The following is a 19062-nucleotide window of genomic DNA, read 5'->3' as shown; positions in this document are numbered from 1 at the left end:
CACCAACTTTTTGAGGCAGTGTTGCGAAGTATCACAGAGTACTTCGTCAGGTGTACTGATACTTGATGGACTTTCTCACAAGGCCACACTAAATGAGGGTCTAAAATTGGTCAGCTCTCATCAGAAGTATCCACACGTCAACAAACTTACACGCCACCTATCAGGATGTTTTGCTTTGTGTGTTTGTTCATTTCTTGTTGTTTTTTTTTTTCATTTCCTATACTATGTATAAAATGCTGTATTTTGTAATTGTATGGTTTTTAGACTACTTGAACTCACAGAAGTACAGCCATTGGCTGAAGCGAGTGACCCGTGGTGAAATAAAAATAAACTTAAACTCAAACTAAACTTAACAACCTGAATCTCTAATGGTCATCTATTATCATGTTGACAGTGTAAAAAGAAATCATACACGTCGTGTTGAATTTTGAAACCAGGATGTATTGATGACACATGTTGACATCAGGTTATTCGTTGTTACTAGCACACAGGAAACGGGGTTCATGTATCAAACTGATATTCATTACAATACCGATTTACATCACTATCAATGTGTCATGGCGCAACTAAATAAAGTAGTTCCACACACAATTATTCACACGGAAAGCAAGAACAATTACATATATACTGAAAAGGACGATAACAGCTCACACATATTTACATTTGATATGTTACCTCGTGTGTAATGTTCGTTGGGCAAATGTTTTGAGCTGTTATATAAAGTACTAAACAATAACTGCAAACGCGGATCAATCTTATGTAGGAATTGTGTGCGATGGTCGAATGGTCTACGAGCACGCAAGAATAAAAGACCGCCAGTGAAAGCGGACATCAGGCGGTCGAGCTTGCCAACATTTTAACGCCACATTGCAGCGTAAAGTGTTCATTCTCATTATTAAATTTGTATCCATCGATTCGGCATTTTTCAGGTTGAAGGTAAACTTGGGTTAGATTCGGTCTGTCTTTGATAGAATGTATCGGTGATAAGTTTTGGAAATTCCACGAAAGAGAAAATTTGTAGCCATTCCGAAGTCTTTTACACAGTGGCCGGGCTTACACACATAAGTTATAAAATCTCTTTTTAAGCACTAATACAACCTCCTGTATTTTTTTCTAATGTGGCGCTGCAAAGTAGCAATAGCAACGTCAATCATTTTCGATCTTTCAGTTTGAGCCGTTATCAAAGTTGCTGAATACTTATATTTTCCCCTTTTCTACCTTCTATCTTTCATAAGCACGATTCATCGACGTTTGAGAATGATGGCTGATAGACGAAGATTATTTCTACTTGGACTATTATCCATCGCCATCCCCTTTATTGGTAAGATATGAATATCAAAAAAGGTTTTATATATTCATTTCACAGCAAACATAGTCTTGGACTTATGGTTCAATTGCTAATTCAATTGGTTGCTGTAGTTTTGTGTAAATACTCCACTTCCCAGGGATTCTTTTTATTCTTTTTTAAGTACGTTTGTATAAACGGAGAAAACAAATGAGATATCGGATCCAAGGGGGAAAACACACACACACAAAAAGAAATCATTCAAATGACAGTGCTTGTGCAATAGTTTGAAAAGTGGTAAATTGTTGGAGTTTTTAATTGTTTTTTTTTCTTTTTTTTTTATTAAAAGGACAATTACATCTGGTCCCTGAAAAAAAAGCTGGACGAGTGAATTTCAAGTAAGGTGATTTTTGTCGTAAGTCCATCAAGCCGCATTATTCTCTTTTACTTTCTTCTGTTATTATCTTATTTAGGTGGAACCAGTGTGACTTTTGAAGTACCAAGCCCTCTGACACCAAACCAAGAAGTTACGGCTGTATGTACAGCCGATAAAGTCTTTGGCTCAGAACGCTTGATCTGGTACTTAAATGGCGTACAGATTACCGATGGCGTGCAAACGACGAGTACAGTGGATAGTCTGATGCACAGATATTATTATATAGAGAGTCTGAAAGAAAATTTGGACATAACTTCTAGATATTTTAAAATGCACATTTACGTTGCTTTTTAGAAGAATAGCTTGATTTCATTGAATTTTTACCATTGTTTTTTGGTATTTCCATTATATTTAAAAAAAAACTGGTTGGATTTTGGTATCATTTTCTGCCTGCCTTCGCGCCTTCCTCTCCCTGGAACGATGCCCAGATTTTCGCATCGTCCTTCAAACTCGTGACGTCAGATGACGAGGGGGATTCCCTTATAGATGTCTTTTAAGCTAACTGAAATAGGAAAGAATGGGCTCATTTGGGAGATGTTGAACGCAATACCTATGTACATGAGAAAGCATTATATAGAATACGTCCACTTTGCAATCATGAAGATAGAGTGGAAATTGATACTTGTTTTTTCATCTCACCGCCTATAATGAATGTACTAATAATTGATTTTTTTTAAATATCAAATCCATATTTAACGTGTTCCTTCAAGATTTTACAATTTCATTGTAGTTCAGCGTTGATTATTCCGGGCGGCCTTTACCTGTGCAGTTCCTCCAAACTTTGTCAAGGACTTTCGATGAAAATAAAGAATACGTTTCCCCTCTACACACCAACAAGCACACACATACACACTCAAACACTTAGACTAATACAATCAACCATTAAAAAAAATATTCAGAATTATGGTTCTCTTACTCTATACTGATTTTTTACTGATTTTTTAAGTTAGTCGTGACATGCTGATTCATGAAAACGAGTGTGCTACGGCGACATGTATTTTGAAGAAAAAAAAAGCGAAACAACATTTTAGTCTCACGGGTTAGTCAATAGTAACAAGAAATCAAATATTTTAATACTTGCAATACAAGCGACATTTTGCCCAGAAATGTAGAAATTTAACTGCCTCTACATTGCCTTCTGGAAAACACAAAGGAAAGTGTAAAAGTGTTCAGCATCTCATTTTCAATATACTCTGAAAAAGCTGAACTTTATACGACCACAATCTCACACTATGAAACATGGCGAGCAGTCCAAACGGAGATAAAATTGCTGGTAATGTATAGAAATGAAAGCAACAACACTCAGCCACTTCGCAGAGCGCAAAAAAAGAGGCTAATTTGCCATAATAGGCATGTTTTTTTTTATTCACTGAGATAAGCATGCGCGATGTTACTAGTATGACAATTCATGTAATCCTAATAAATAGTGCATGCTTGCCGACCAATCCGCCTGACACAAACGAAATGTTCGTTAAGGCCTATAGATAATTGACAATAATTACACAAAAAATTTGTCAATCCATTCGACGCAAATCAATGGAATGGTTGCACTAGGTTTTAAAAGGGGCCTCTCTGGTCACTTCGTCTCGGCAAGTATATTCTTTGTTTGAATATGAATTCCTTAAATTGTTACGTCGGCCAAGTTTGTGCACTGTGTCGCTTTGAAAAGTGCCTAAATAACCAACTAGGATCAACATCAACAGCAACAGCAATGAAAGGTCAATTTCCAAAGTACACGTGATCTAATCCAATGGCGTATTGATATACTGTTCTAATGGCGATACAGCCAAATATCGAGGGAATGAGAAATGTAACGTACATAGGCATGACTACGAACCGAAACAATTCACATTCCTAGGAAATTTAGAATTTACGTTGCTTTAAAATCAGGATTACCAGTTCTCTACACTATAACCATGTGCACGAGCTAAGGTAATAAGCCCTATAAAAGTAGTGATAAGTTAATGTTTCTTGCTTGGTATGAAAGTTTTGCATCAGGGATAAAACAGTGAAAATTGCTGCAAAACATTTGACATGGTAGACACGAGAATCCGTTTTTATGATTCTGCAGGTGGAGCCAAATAAAACTCATTCAAGAAATGAAAACTTCTTCCCTCAGTTCCATCCGCAGATGATAATCATTTGGGATACCCGAACCAAATTAGATGATTCATCATTATGGAATATCCGCTCCTCATCCGAATCAAAACACAGAGTCAACGATACAGAGTTTTGTGCGACGGAAGTGAACTCTCACACAGATACATCACCACACTCTTTCAAATCGAATTTAAGGTACCGCGATTGAGCAATACTATTAGAAAAACACATGAAATCCGTCGGGGATATCTCTGACAAGATAATGTGTGAATTTTGAAACGATGGTTTTCATCGTTAAACCAGAAGGAACGAAAATACCAAGCACCTCTCCTCAATCTCCCGTAAGGCTTCGAATGCAGAATTTTGCCAATCCTTCATCGGACTCTCTAAGGATATTATAGAGAGGAAGATGTCAATTTCAAAATATGAATTAGATCAACTAAACTTTGTAGAGGAAATTCTGTTTACAGCCAACCGTACATAAATCACAATGTCACCAAACATGGAAACCTCAAAGTACTTAAAATGCAATCATTTCCGGTACACTAAGGACTGATTTTTCTTCCTTCCATTTTACGTGGTGTCTATGTGTCCATTATTGCACTGGTTAGTTCCTAGCAAAATACGCTTGTCTGGTACAGTCAAGAGATGTTTTGTGCCCACGCGAAATATACCTCATTTTTACAATCTTCTCTTCTGAACACGAGCTTCATACATTTAGAAGCATGTTACTACGTATGGTGTTCATCACCATCCAATAAGATACATCACCACTGACTGGTATACTTCATACCAACCACACTCAACATAACTTTCTCTTCACTAATTCGATAATTTCTGATAAAGGTACGAAAGGCGACGGAAATGAACTTTGGTCTTATGCGAGTGGAAGGAGATATAATCTGTCCCCCATTTTTACATCAAGCATGCGTTTTCTCACAGAGTGCTCAATAAGCAAGATATAAGTACAAAGACTATTACTGACAATTTGAAACTTTGATATCAGAGATGATTACCGTCAAATCTTCAGATTTTACGAGACATGCGACCAAGGTTTCATCGGGAGTCAAAAGATTGAACATCTTCAAGTAACATCGGCCTCTCTAGTGGTATACCTATAGGGTGAAACGAAGGAATTTTTGTCTATGCCATAATCGCTTCCCAATCATCATCGCACATTTAACGTGACATTAATAAACCATAACGATCATAACAATCAAGACAGGAAGCTTTTGTAAGCAATGAACTGGACTTGATCACCGTTAAGAGCTCAGAGTTTTTCGTCATGCTCTAACGTTACCGGATGCTGTCCGTAAGTTACATACGAATGTCGGGTGTGTTTTCGTTAGTGTAGAAGAGCAAAGAAGACATTAACTGCTCAGTAAGTACAACAACTCGATGCGAATTAGTAAAAGCGTCCCTTTTAAGAGTGGTTAATATGAAAACTCTTTGTGTGAAGCTAAAAAGGACAAAATATCCTGCATTTTTGCCTCTGACTACGCTAAAGCCTCATGCAGTACATCAGGGTTAATAATTTAGAAATATTAGGCAGGTTCTCCAACCATCTTCTATAATATCTCGTTCAGTTTGTTAAAACACAAACAAAAAGTACTGTTCTGTGATATACAGTGGCATAAGATGAAATGCCGATGCGTTTGAGCTAATAATAAGTCATGATACTCTGTTGTGAAAAGCGTGTCAATCGAGGACAGTACACACCACGTATCCAACACGTAGCAAAAGGAAGATAATGTTCTTTTATCAGCGTACTCTCTAAGGGTATACCTAGCGATGTCGGTAAATTTTTTCATCTTAGACTTTTAGGTTTTGAAAGGGTGAGGCAGAAAGATAACAGTACATATTTTGCCATTATTACCTCTCTAGTCAGGTATGAATTGATGTGAGTTATGTAAAAGAATAAATCTATTCAAAATAAGGAGGTTTTTTCTGCCCTAGGACCCCATAGGTTTGTGTGTGAGTTATGTCTCAACTCAAAATCCCATCTCTGCTCATTTTTGTGGCATTGACAACAATGACTGGGTATTATGGGTCGTTTTTCGAGTTAAAGGCAATATTGCTGCTGAGTTTCGATCGTATTGCTGCGATTTTGTGAAAGAAAATTGACAGAGAGCATAAATCATTTCAGTCAAAGATATGAACTTTTCTTCGATCTAAGTGGTAATAATTAAAGAATGCAATAGATCACTACGTTTCAGACACAGTTTCTCTAAGGCATTAACCTGTGGGAGTATGATGTATTGTGAAATTGTTTACTGTTTACTTCCTTGTTCATCACTTTTGTTTGTTTGTTAGTTTTCTCTATGAACGACGGAAACGAAAATATTTCCTGAAATGTGTTTCTATAAAGAATTGTCCTTCATTTGATATAGAACTAAGGTGCAAAAAAGAAAGCAAGGTTATAATATGAGATGTCATTGTCTAGAAGACAAGTCTGAAGCCTGATGAATAATTTCTGGAACATATTGCCATGATATTTAGAGCAAAAGGGATTGAAAGAACAACGAACGAGAAGCACTAACTTTGCACAAGGCCACAGTTGCTCAGAGGCAATACTAGTATTATAACTACGCTTTCCGAGGAAGTCACTGCTCGCGGCCGTGCGACGGTAGAACTGGTGAGTACAGCGAAAAATATGGATTCATTCCAAAGAACCAGACTAACACACAAGCGAATGGGTGAATCGGTGCTACGTGGATGCGTATTTCTCAGTCCAAGGAAGTTCTATTTGCATGTTTATATCTATTCCACTTATTAACGTTATATGGCGCATGGGGTAAGTAACAGGGATTACAAATCGTGACCGACTTTTAGTAAATTCAACGTTTTGGTGGTTTTTTTTTTTTCGTGTTAGTTCTGAAACCGTAAGTCACACTCAAAATTCTGCGTTCAACTGATATCTAACATTGCATTAGTTTAAGTTTACCTGGAAAAAAAAAGATAGAAATCAGATTTTTCCCCATCATCATTACCATTTGGAAAGCAAATTTTGCTAATCAAGTTTTGCTCAAAGGAAATGCTTATTATGTGTTCATTTGAAAATTAACATGTGGTATTTTACCTATTGTTAAGGCAAAGAGCTTTTGAATAAAAATCATGAAGTTCAGTTTGATGGGAATACATTTTATAGGCAAGCTTTCTTCTCATAAAGCCTTTAGCTTTCAAGGACTGATTCTTTTCTAACCGTGAATGTTTCAGCTTTAGAACTCACAAATTTATCCTGGTCCCTTTGCAATACATGTATGTATGTTTAACTTGACTGTATCAGCCATAATTACACCATGTCGAAGAAAACAGTTACGCTTTTATGGTAATCTTCTTAATACTCCATTCACTTCAACGCATGTTGTTCATTGGTAGTTACGCTTTACATCATAACGATATAACACATTGCTTGTTGCATTAATGCTATGTGAGTCAAATGTCTTCAGATTTTCTCTTTCCCGTTTTGAATGATTCAGATTTGAGATATACAGTTTCCGCATTCATATCAAATTATGCTTTTTTGGTACATAGTATTTTTGAACAGTAACGTTTGTTTTCACGAATCACGCAATTCAGGTTGGACAGCTTTGAATATTTTCTGTCCCAGCCGCGAATTTCGGTGCTACCTCACTTTGATTGATCTGGCTTGATTTGATTTGACTTGATTGGACTGGATTATGATTTGATTTGATTTGGTTTGGTTTGATTTGATTTGATTTGATTTGGAACAATCATTTCCATTGGAATCTGAAATTTCGATATGGCATTCATTCATGCTATTTGATATTGCAAACACTTTTCCAATTTTTTTTCATTATTTTTCAGTGAGGCTTGTTGGAGGGTCTGGCGACCATGAAGGCCGAGTGGAGATACAGTGTGACGGGGTTTGGGGCACGGCGTGTGACTGGGGTTGGGGTACTGAGGAGGGGAACGCGGTGTGCCGACAGCTTGGCTACTCATCGGTCGCATCGGTCCATCACGATGCCCATTTCGGACAAGGATCAGGCCCCATTTGGTTAGACCATGGAATATATTGCCCCACATCGGATAAAAATTCGCTTCTAGAGTGCCACAGATGGCCGTGGGGATGCTACGTATCGGACTATACCTCCAGCTGTGGGCACGACGATGATGTGGGCGTAAGATGTGCCGGAGCACGTGAGTTTATCTTACTCTGTATATGACATAGTCTTTTGCTTCGAGAGCAATTGCGCTGCTTCCTTCGTTGGTGATTTGCCAGTTGGATCTATTTGTATGTGACAGTATCACGAATCTAACATCATCTCATACATCACTGTTGACTATCATTACCTTATCGTAAAACAGTACATTTCCCTATTGATATTTTGGTCACCACAAAATCACAGAAATTTTTATTGATTAATGACATGTTCATTCTTCATTTGTTGAAACTTATATCATACCTGATCTGGGTTACTGCCATCATCATTTTAACGCTAAGTTCTTTATAAATTGAAATCACATTTTTGTAATGTCAGTATAGCCATTGCAATTTTTTAGCAGACCTATAGATATCATCAGTATTCCTCATCATAATTTGTTTTCGACCTTCCCACACAAGTGGCATTCACAATAGTACTGTAGTTCATACAAAGGGAGTATTTCGAATTCCAGTCCATAAGGGACATGAACTCACTCTTGTATTGTGTTCTTAACCTTGAAATTATTCAAATCGTATTATTACACGATATTGTTAACATTGCTAATCTAAATCTAAATCTAAATCTTAAATGTCTGCAGAATATGGTTGTCTGTTTATCACTATCTGTATTGAGAAGATTCTTCAACTGGCCCGGGTATCCTTGCCTTTCATTTTGTTTGGTTTTTTAGTTTTGTCCTATGTTGCACCCGTGCTCCTCATCTGTTTTTTACGCTCTGTTCAGAATTTGGGACCTACGCATAACAAGCTTGGTTTTAAGTAGGTTCCATCATATTTCTTTAGCGTTATACATAGAGCCAAACCTACACAGATTGACCGCCATGTTTTATATGTTTACATTGATTTAGACCCCGTTTACAGTGCGGGGCCGGGCTTGGCCGCGGCTCGGCCGCGGCCGAGCCCCGCAATTTTGTCCGTTTACACTGCTGGGCTCGGCCGCGCTTTTGATTCAAACCTTTCAATATTTTGTCGTAGTGGCGCTCTGCTTGTAAACAAATGCAATTTGGTATTGTCTGGTTTTCAGACCCTTTGCCAAATGAATTCCGTGACAACGAAGTCGCCGTTCGGGCAAAGGCCTTTGCCGAAGGAAAGAATCCTTTGCAGGACAAAACCACCTTAAACTATACTAGTTTTCGACGTTGAGGGGGTTAATATCCTGAATAGCGAAAGATACAGGAAGAGGGTTTGGAAGCCAGACTAAAATTGGCCACTCAATTGGCCGCGCATTTGGCCCAGTTTGCGTTTACACCAAAGATAGTAGAAAGGCTGGGCTCGGCCGCGGCTCGGCCCAGTGCGGGGCTGGACCGAGCCGCGGCCGAGCCGCGGCCGAGCCCAGCCATGATTGCGGGGCCGAGCTCCGCAATTTTGTCCGTTTACACTGCGGGGCTCGGCCGCGCTTTTGATTCAAAGCTTTCAATATTTTGTCGTAGTGGCGCTCTGCTTGTAAACAAACGCAATTTGGCATTGTCTGGTTTTCAGACCCTTTGCCAATTGAATTCCGTGGCGACGAAGTCGCCGTTCGAGCAAAGGCCTTTGCCGAAGGAAAAAATCCTTTGCAGGACATAACCACCTTAAATTATATTAGTTTTCGACGTTGAGGGGGTTAATATCCTGAACAGCGAAATAGTACAAGCAGAGGGTTTGGAAGCAAGACTAACATTGGCCGCGCATTTGGCCCAGTTTGCGTTTACACCAAGACCCCGTTTACAGTGCGAGGCTCGGCCGTGGCTCGGCCGCGGCCGAGTCCAGCCTCGCTTCAGTGTAAACGCGCAGAAGGCCAAATGCGAGGCCCAAATTGGCCTCGCATTTGGCCTCGCTCTGGAGGTGGTCTCGGCCGCGGCCGAGCCCGGCCTTTTCTCAGTGTAAACGCAAACTGGGCCAAATGCGCGGCCAATTGCGCGGCCAATTTTAGTGTGGCTTCCAAACCCTCTGCCTGTATCTTTTGCTATACAGGATATTAACCCCCTCAACGTCGAAAACTAGTATAGTTTAAGGTGGTTTTGTCCTGCAAATGATTTCTTCCTTCGACAAAGGCCTTTGCCCGAACGGCAACTTCGTCGCCACGGTATTCAGTTGGCAAAGGGTCTGAAAAACAGACAATACCAAATTCCGTTTATATACAAGCAGAGCGCCACTACGACAAAATATTGAAAGGTTTGAATCAAAAGCGCGGCCGAGCCCAGCAGTGTAAACGGACAAAATTGCGGGGCTCGGCCGCGGCCGAGCCCGGCCCCGCGCTGTAAACGGGGTCGGGGTCTATCTTTCTACCTCCAGAGCGAGGCCAAATGCGAGGCCAATTTGGGCCTCGCATTTGGCCTTTTGCGCGTTTACACTGAAGCGAGGCTGGGCTCGGCCGCGTCTCGGCCGCGGCCGAGCCTCGCACTGTAAACGGGGTCCTACTGTGCATCCAAGCCGGATATTATGATTCACTTCATTTTATTATATTTGATGTACATTCCTTTATTGAGAAACCTGAAAATTATTGAATTGAATTTATCATTGCATGACTGAAAAATCCGATAATTATCAGCAAGAGGGAAAAGTACTGACATTGACATTTAAGATGCTATGCACTGAGTCCAATGTGGCCACGCCTATGCACCTTGATTATTTAGATTGAGAACGAGGAATAAATTCGGCTTTTTATCTAAGCATCAAATGCAATTTTCTGATTAAGATATTCATAAATTTTTTTCTCCATGATGACACACTTAATAAAATGTGATAAACCAGTGCTTATGTGAAAATGATGAGGCCGAATCAGATCCAAGAAGTAAGAGTCACCATACCCCCCTCCTGTTAATACTTTCACTGCGGTCTCTACTTTAGGAAAATATGTCACGTGATAATGGCCAATGTCCTTGAATGATGCTTGATGTAGACGTTGTACTGATTTACAAAAAAAAAAAAAAACTGTATTGAGTACGTTCTTATTTTATTTATATGTATAGGAAATTTGAGTGCTCCGGCCGCAATATTTGCCAACGCAGACTTGAACGAAGGCCTAACTTACGGCGTTGATCGCTTCACTTATTACGACATGACGAGTAGATTGACATTCACCCCAACAACAGCAAACCACGGCGATGTGCTTCAGTGTCACGTCTACGGTGTTGTGCGTTCTACCACTCTGGAGGTTACAGGTGATTTTAATTTAACATCATCAATTACAATACAATTTATCAATACTTGATACACTTTATGCAGTGCGCTGGAAACAGTTTTGGATGATTTTTCCTCACTTTTTTTTTTTCAGGGAAATTTGAATGTACTGTTGCGACACGGATTGTCGCCCCTACACGGATTGTCGCCTCCTGCTCGGGGCGACAATCCGTGACGGGCTCTGGCGGCACGGATTGTCGCCCCCGTCACGGATTGTCGCCTGGCGACAATCTGTGAAGCTTTTGCAGTTCCCAGTTTTTGACCTCGAAGGCGACAATCCGTGTTGGCAAAAAAATTGTTGCGACACGGATTGTCGCCCCGTCACGGATTGTCGCCCCGGGCTCGGGGTGGTTTCTCCGGTGTTAAGCTTTGGTGGGATAGATATGACTGGAAAGTTATGCGTATGTGTGTGTGTGTGTGTGTGTGTGTGTGCGCGCGCGCGTGTGTGTGTCTGTGTGTGTGTATTGTGAGCTGCATGATATGTGATGTGTATGATTTGTTGTGTATGTGTATGTGTGTGTATGTGTGTGTGTTTGGAGTATAATAATACAATATGTAGAAACTGTGCATGTGTGGTGGTTGTATAGTGGTAGTGGTTTGTTTGTCTGTGTGTATACGTGTGCCTGTATGCTTACGTGTGTATGTGGAATATAGTGGCGCTACTGTGGCAATACAAACGCCTTCAGAGTGTATGAGCACGTGTTTTAAGAATTCACACCAGCGTTGATCTAAAAATAGTATGGGTGTGTCAACCAATATCAGCGGTGAGGCGGGCTAGGCGAGAGAGAGACCGAGAGAAAATACATACGAGGGCGGTACCCTCCCCAAATGTTATTTGTCTTTGTTCATTTTTCACTGCAGTCATTTTCTTCCATCAGTCTTATACCACTAGTCCATACCACTATTTTTTGTCCCAGAATAGGTTTGGCATGCTTTATGCGTGAGCGAATAATTTCCACACGCCGTAAAAAATTTGTCAATCGTTAGTTGATTTTAGCACAAACGAACTGCCATTGCACACCGCTAATACATACGTAATACAAACAAACACCAACAAACACTCAAACAAATCCTCATAATGCAAATAAACCAACTCAACACTTTTTTTCCTTGATATTTATTGATTTCATTCTAATCATTCATAAATCGACCCATTCTGGGTGTAACATGAACAAAAAAAGTTACAAATGGCAATTCGAAACACAAACAAATCCATTTGTCAATTTATACCACAAATAATCTCACTTCAACATAGATAACTCGATTATAGACCAACCCTACTAATAATTTCTTCATGAGAAAGTTTTGACATGTAGGTCCCTACCAAACCTATATTCCTTGAATATATTGGTTTGGATCATGTAACACCTTCTTACTTACAAGGGCATATACATAAAAGACACACAAATACATTACACAAATCTAGAATGAAATCAGTCATCTAAAAACCCGACCACCCCCTCCCCTCCCCAACCGAAACAAATCTAGGGCCTACATATATCCTAAATATTAAATCCTACCAACATCTGTCATACCATTTATAACTATCCTTCTTCAAATCCAATCCCCAACCCACCAACCCCTGATTAAACAAAACCTAAATCATCCCACACCCACATTCACCAACCCAAATACACACACACACACACACACACACACACACACACATGAAGGTTCGATATTCCGAAGTTTCGTTTTTTCCGAGGCTTCATATCTCCGAAACACACAATTCCCTATACCTAGAGGTTCGTTGATCCAAAAATGAAATTCGGAATAACGAACCTTCGGAATAATGAGCCTTCGGACGAATGAGCCTTCTTTTGCAATAACGAAATGTAACCCCCTTCCCACATACCGACGCACACCCGAACCAATACCACATTCCTTCCTGATGAAACGATTTCCCAAAGTTGATAAATAAAGACATAATGGACCGTATGCAGAAAAGCAGCATCCGCCCGCACGCAAGCTGCACTCCGAATTCATATACAAATCTGCCAAACAAACTCATCAAATTCAAAGCTGCTGATAAAATCAATATCAACGTTTATGCCAGCAACAGCTTACTAGGTATCACTCCCCACGCGCAGCTAAAAAACACATATGCAAAAAACTGACATAACAAACACATTCTTCCATCACACACACACACACACACACACACACACACACACAAACGGACACTAAATTATCATGTGCACGCGCACATATACACTTCCTTGAAACCTCACCATGACTTTTTACATGGCATGTTTGCATGGATGTAGCCAACGGCGTAGCCAGGATTTCATCTTAGGGGGGGCGGTTAGTCTGCGAGGGAGCGAAGCGACCGAGCCCGAGCGAGCGGAGCGAGCGAGGGGGGGAGGGTGTGGGAGGGGGGTGTCCCCCCTCGCACGGTAAGAACTTCTTGCATTTTGATGTTGTAAATGGTGTAATTTGATGCATGTTTTTGCGCGTTTTATCGACGTGAAACAGTCCCACTTGTTTATGGTAGCAGTTTATTTTGATGTAGATTATTATTGAACAATTTGCCTATAAAATGGTATATTTAGATACACCTCTTGTATTAATTCTTTTCACTGAATGTCATGAACGCGACTGAACCCGAGCGAGCGGAGCGAGCGAGGGGGTAGGGGAGGGTGTGGGAGGGGGTGTCCCCCTTCCCACGGTAAGAACTTTTATGCATTTTGATGTTGCAAATGGTGCAATTTGATGCATGTTTTTGCGCGTTTTATCGACGTGAAACAGTCCCACTTGTTTAAGGCATATAGCAGTATACTTTAGTGTAGATTATTATTGAAGAATTTGCCTATAAAATGGTATAATTTAAATACACTTCTTGTATTAAGTCTTTTCATTGAATATCATGAAGGCAACTGAACACTAGCGAGCGAAGCGAGCGAGGGGGATGGGGAGGGTGTGGGAGGGGGGTGTCCCCCCTCCCACGGTAAGAACTTTTTGCATTTTGATGTTGCAAATGGTGCAATTTGATGCATGTTTTTGCGCGTTTTATCGACGTGAAACAGTCCCACTTGTTTAAGGTAGCAGTATATTTTAGTGTAGATTATTGTGAAACAATTTGCCTATAAAATGGTGTAATTCAAACACAATTCTTGTATTAATTCTTTTCACTGAATATCATGAACGCGACTGAACCCGGGCGAGCGGAGCGAGCGACGGGGAAGGGGAGGGTGTGGGAGGGGGGGTGTCCCCCCTCCCACGGTAAGAACTTTTTGCATTTTGATGTTGTAAATGGTGCAATTTGATGCATATTTTTGCGCGTTTTATCGACGTGAAATAGTCCCACATGTTTATGGTAGCAGTTTATTTTGATGTAGATTATTATTGAACAATTTGCCTATAAAATGGTATAATTTACATACACTTCTTGTATTAATTCTTTTCACTGAATATCATGAACGCGACTGAACCCGAGCGAGCAGAGCGAGCGGTGGGGTAGGGGAGGGTGTGGGAGGGGGATGTCCCCCCTCCCACGGTAAGAACTTTTTGCATTTTGTTGTTGCAAATGGTGCAATTTGATGCATGTTTTTGCGCGTTTTATCGACGTGAAACAGTCCCACTTGTTTAAGGTATATGGCAGTATATTTTAGTGTAGATTATAATTGAAGAATTTGCCTATAAAATGGTGTAATTTAAACACACTTCTTGTATTAATTCTTTTCACTGAATATCATGAACGCGACTGAACCCGGGCGAACGGAGCGAGCGAGGGGAGGGGAGGGTGTGGGAGGGGGGTGTCCCCCCTCCCACGGTAAGAACTTTTTGCATTTTGATGTTGCAAATGGTGCACTTTGATGCATGTTTTTGCGCGTTTTATCGACATGAAACAGTCCCACTTGTTTAAGGTAGCAGTATATTTTAGTGTAGATTATTATGAAACAATTTGCCTTTAAAATGGTGTAATCTAAATGCACTTCTTGTATTAATTCTTTTCACTGAATATCATGAACGCGACTGAACCCGAGCGAGTGGAGCGAGCGAGGGGGGAGGGGAGGGTGTGGGAGGGGGGTGTCCCCCCTCCCACGGTGAGAACTTTTTGCATTTTGACGTTGCAAATGGTGCAATTTGATGCATGTTTTTGCGTGTTTTAACGAGTTGAAACAGTCCCACTTGTTTAAGGTTGCAGTATATATTAGTGTAGATTATTATTGAACAATTTGCCTATAAAATGGTGTAATTTAAATACACTAGTCTTCTTGTATTAATTCTTACACTGAATATCATGAACGCTGTCTGTTCAGCAATCAAGCAGAAAAAGCATGCACACGAGGGTGTAGATAGGGGCATATCCCCTACCACACGAAGGTGATTTTGCGTTTTCAGACCTGAAATTCAGCGATCTGGTGCAAAGTTTTGGTGCAATATTTTTTCATCGAAGTGTTAAAATCACGGAATTTAGCTCTTATTCCGAATGTGCACCATCTGTGTGTATGTATAAAGTCTAGTGAGGTAGAGCTTAGGGGAAGGGGGATTCCCCCTCCCGCTCGCGGAGCTTTTGCGTTTTTAGAATTGAAATAAAGCGATCTCGGTATAGCCACAGTCTACTTCTATGCATGGCGGGGGGGGGGGGGGGGCTGGCGAGCAGGGAGAAGGCGTTGGCGAGTGTTATCTCCACCCTTCCCTTCCGATGGAGCTTTTGCCTTTTTAAGGTTGAAATTGAGATATCTCGTATACGCATATTTGATGGAATCAACATTTGGGAAATCACCAAAAAAAAAAAAAAAAAAAAAAATGGGGGGGGGCTGAGGGAGGAAAGGGTCGATTAAAAGGGGAAATTCCCCTTATACATGAAGGAACCTTGAGTTTTCGGAATATAAGTGATAAATCTTGTGCACTCAGAATTATTCATAATTTTTTGTAAATCTAAAAAGTGTACTTAGCTAGGGAAAGAGGCACAGAGGGGGAGGGTTTGGGAGGGGGATACCCCCTCCCAAGCACGAGAGATTTTGCATATTTTGAATTGAAATTCAACGATCTGGTGCACACTTTGAGTGAAATATTAAAAAATATATATCTTATTTGATGAAAGGTTGCAAAGGAGACCCGCTTCATGTGCATGCATACAGTATACACGCATTTTTTTTTTCCGCCTCCCAAATCCCCGGTCCAAATCTTAGGGGGGGCGACCGCCCCCATCGCCCCCCCCCCCCCCCCCCCCCCCTGGCTACGCCAGTGGATGTAGCCATGTAAGTTATGTGTTAGCATTTCAATGATTATGTCCAGAACGATATTACCCAGCAAAATGTGCTTCGAGGGCGGGCGACAATCCGTGCCGCCAGCCCTCGTCACAGATTGTCGCCAGGCGACAATCCGTGACGGGGGCGACAATCCGTGCCGCCAACGCCCGTCACGGATTGTCGCCCAGAGCAGGAGGCGACAATCCGTGTAGGGGCGACAATCCGTGTCGCAACATGTACAAATCGTGGTCTCTGTCACATCTTGTTTCGCGTGTGCGTCTTCACTGTGTACTAAAGTCTGTTGTATGAATGTGGATAGCACTCACCAGCAATGACAAAATAAAGGGCAGTGACTTGAGTCGTGACAGATAACACGATGTAATGGCATTCGTATTCTCGCATAAGGATAACGGGAAATGTAATGACATGGTGGATAAGACTCCCGACTCCCGATCCGAGGACCCGCGTTCGAATCTCGGCCAGTGCTTATATCCTTGGACAAGATGTTTCCTAAGGCAAGAAAATGAAAAAAAAAATGATTGTTACCTGCGAAGGACACAACGAAATCTGAAAATGGACGTACAACTTTTCTTCCATTTTTCTGTTTTTCGAAAAAGCCAAAGCATTCTGGACGCGAAAAAATGTGCATTCCATACCATTATTTTTCACAAGTTATTTATCTAATGTATGTAATTTAATGTCAAATTCTCCGTTTTCATGTGATGTTCTCAACTAAAGTTTACCTACACTTGTATGTCTTTCATGTTATTGCTAAATAGAAGTTGAAACAAACATTTACACGGATGAGGGTGTAGAGACTCAATGAGAGCCTTACAATGAATTATTATTGATTGGCAGTGTGGTTGAATTGTTTTTCTATTTGTATACTTATCGTCATACACTGCCCTATCAATGCCTGTTTTTCTTCTCGTGTGCCATTAAATCAAAATTAACTAATAAACGAATAACGTGTCGATAACATTTGAACTGACTAAACAGGTGGTGTCGATGTACCCCGGTCCATCACTCCATGTATCACTCCAAGTCCCGGTACCCCTCCACGAGAAAACATCTTATCCATCGATGCTGTAGAGATCAAAGGCGAGGATAACCTGGTTAATCTGGTCATCTCCTGTCACGTGAACTTCACTGATCAGCCGTCCCCGTACCTCCACACCTACACCATCAGTACTGAGACTACAACTCTATCGTCATCAAGCTGCGGCTCAGCCATCCTCTCGCCACGCCCCAACGCCTGCATCGAACTCACGTGCTCCGCGACGAACGGGATTGGAACGACCTCAGCCACGCTAACACACTGTCCTCGAGGTAAGTAGTCTTCATATAATGTGCTCTTTAACAGTGCCACAATTCTGTCTTTGTTTTTGTTATTCTTTTGTTTTTTGTTTTGTTTTTACTGCAGCCTAAGGCCGCTATAGGTCATGTTAAACTCTGTAGTAACAACTTAAAGGACAAGTCCACCTTCATATACATGTGGATTGAGTGAAGGCAACAATATAAGTAGAGCACATCAGTGAAAGTTTGGGGAAAATCGGACAATTAGTTCAAAAGTTGTGAATTTTTAGAGTATCTGTGCAGTCACTGCTGGATGAGAAGACTACTACATGATGTCACGTGCGTACAACGATATAAGGAAAATAAAAAGAGAATTTCACAAAACTTTACTTTTCGAATAAATGCACATTTCTTCGACTTGTCACTGATGTATGTTATGGTTAATATTTATTCCCCCTGCCTTCTGAAAGAGAGCAGTTGAGTGTTCTTTTGTTTCTGCGAGAAAAGTGAAAACATGTTGACTTTTCTTTATTCTTTATTTATATCGTTGTACACATGTGACATCACAAGCTATAGTAATTCTCTCATCCAGCCGTGACTGAGCAGAAACTTCAAAAATTCATAACTTTTGAACGGATTGTCCGATTTTCTTCAAATTCTCCTGATGGGTTCTACTAATATAGCTGCATTCACTCAACCCACATGTCTATGAAGGTGAACTTGTCCTTTAAGGAACTCTTAATTGCCTATAAATTTCCATACAATTTCCTCAGGTCTGGTCTTACAGTATTTTCAGTGTTACAAAAACTGAATAAAACGATATCAGATATTGATCATGCTCGCTCAGACATCCATGCCTACACGTTCTTTTTTCATTTTCGTCTTTAAATATCGAGTCAGCGTAGTCATGTGATAAAACACATCGTTATTATGGCATTGTAGTTACTGCTAGGTATAATGATAACCATGATAATCGGCTGGTATTTGCTCCATGTAACACATGTTTTCTGGATGTATCTGTCAGTCTCTTAGGAACTGAGTGCAAAGTATGTAACAATTTTCCCTCTACCCTTTCTGTTCATCTGCGATAACTTTCAGACTTAACCGATTGGTGATTGGTTCCTGGTTTAGACAGTAATCAATAAATCAACTGATCATATTTTATACAACAGATAAGCCACCAGAAAGAATCATCAATGTGGCGTTTGAGACTCAAGAAGCTGCTGAAACAAGTCTCATCATTACTTGCCACGTTGATCCAGAAGACCAACCCTTTCCACCAATCAACACGTACCTCATTGCAGTCGACGATAGCGTCATTTCCGATTCAGCTTCTCCTACGGTGACGATAGACGCTCAACCCAACACATGCATCGATGTTGTGTGTACTGGTATAAATGAA

Source organism: Diadema antillarum, unplaced genomic scaffold (genome assembly GCF_040938485.1).
Source record: "Diadema antillarum isolate AM-2024a unplaced genomic scaffold, OU_Dant_1.0 seq00000406_RagTag, whole genome shotgun sequence".
Classification (NCBI taxonomy): Eukaryota; Metazoa; Echinodermata; class Echinoidea; order Diadematoida; family Diadematidae; genus Diadema; species Diadema antillarum.
Note: the sequence above shows the minus strand (reverse complement) of the source record.